We start from the raw sequence: 1,769 nt of genomic DNA on the forward strand, positions 1-1,769 counted from the left end.
CTCGGACCAGAACACATCACCTAATAGGTTTAGTATATTTTTTTGATGGGTAGTATATTAGGTAGCGCCTCCATCTCCTCGGCATCCTCTTCCTCAGTCTCTCCCTCTGCTTCTCCTTCCTCGACGCCCCACTCCCGTTGCTCCTTGCGTAGGTGAGGACGATGAGGGAGAAACCACCGGAAGGTTGTTGGGACAAACCCCAGACTATCTCGCTCGGAGGTAGGTGGAAGAAGGAGAGGGACACAAATATTTCTAGCACACAAACGCCTACCGCAGGAACGGCGCCTCGGCCGCACGAACGGCCTTACTTTACTGGTCACATAGCCCGGCTCCGGCTCATACCGTCCAGGTTTGGGGGTGATTGTTGGGGATAAGTCCTGACGGAGCATGGTGCGACTGGCGTCAGTGCGCAAGGTCGGGTCCGTGACGGTGCGACCGGCATCGGTGCATCAGGTCGGGTCCACGGGCTGGGTCACAGCCGTGTATGTGTGTAGCGCGTGGGTGCGTGTGTGGCGTGCGTGTGTGCAGCAGCGTGTACGTGCGCGTAGTGGCTGTAGTCAGGCTGTTAGCAGCGGCCGGCCGCGTCCTGCGCGAGGCCCGAGCGGATCGCTCGCATGCAGCAGCCAGGCGCTCCTGAGTGCGTGGGCGTTGGATGCGTGGGCGCTGCGTCGCTGCTGGGCTAAAAAGCCGGCTGGGTTATACGTATTTGTCGCGAGCTGGTGCGCCTAGGCGTTGGTCTCCAGAAAACTTCCTGCTCTGCGTTTCTGCTTCTTCCACCTCCGTTCCAGCGAGAGAGTTAGTCTAGGGTCGAGCCCAACAAAGGTGGGGTGGGCCACCGCAAGAGTACCGGCGACCGGCACGGATGCCGCCAACCACCATAGGTGGGCCCGAGACCGGCATGGACGCCGCTTTTGGTGAAGATCAGCAACGGCTGGAGGCCCTAGAGCTCCCCCGGGAACGTTGTGGTAGGAGCCTCCGCAGAAGCTAAATGTCGTCCATCGTCGGGAACTCGGGATCCACCATGGGAGGTGTTGCTGCGGGGAAGGACGCCATTCACCGCCGTCATCCGTGGTGGGAGGGGTAGCTGGCTTTTGAGGTAACTCTACCATTCATTTGCCTCCCTGTTCTTTTTCTCAATTAGCTAGCTATCGTTTTTGCTGCCCAAGATAACCATGGCTAGATATCATGACCAACTTATTTCTATCTGTTTTGTTGACATGTAACTTATCATAGAAAGCAACTTCTGATCTGTGTTGTTTCACTATCTTTATCTTTTTGTCTGCATGTTCTGGATGAGCACAATGAACAGTACGCCTACAATCAAACTTGGACAAACATGACTGCATGAAGTAGACCGACTGCTGGAAGGAATTGTTGTGGAACATCAACCTTTGCACAGTCATTCATGTCAACATACCCATAGGATGTCCTTGGAATATAGCCACCAGACAATACGGAACGGTCGTGTCTTGATTGTTTGGCTATTTGTTGATTTGCAAAGATTGAACATTGGAAGAGGGCTTGGTAAGAGTCTCAATAATATAATTTGTTTTGCTTCTTTCATTCAAGAGTTAAGAATGAATGACATCCAGACTATACTAGGGGTATGTATATGTATTTACATCAATTGCTGATAACAACAGCTTTTTTGGAAGAGGAGGTCGTACCCCTGTGTTGACCGTACTTGAAAATATTTATGTGATTTAATTTGTAAGGTGCAGAGGAGTATACATGTTCACATTGGCAGAAATTCCCACTTTTGAACCTTT

General features: G+C 52.0%; 1 long non-coding RNA gene across 1 annotated transcript; it reads left to right on the forward strand.

Annotated features, from left to right (window-relative positions):
- Nucleotides 1-726: 726 nt before the first annotated feature.
- On the forward strand, nt 727-1,563 carry LOC123100740 (uncharacterized). Its single transcript, XR_006448455.1, has 2 exons — nt 727-1,096; nt 1,310-1,563. It is a non-coding gene; the product is annotated as an uncharacterized lncRNA (long non-coding RNA).
- Nucleotides 1,564-1,769: the final 206 nt, after the last annotated feature.

This window comes from Triticum aestivum, chromosome 4D (assembly GCF_018294505.1).
Source record: "Triticum aestivum cultivar Chinese Spring chromosome 4D, IWGSC CS RefSeq v2.1, whole genome shotgun sequence".
NCBI classification, from domain to species: domain Eukaryota; kingdom Viridiplantae; phylum Streptophyta; class Magnoliopsida; order Poales; family Poaceae; genus Triticum; species Triticum aestivum.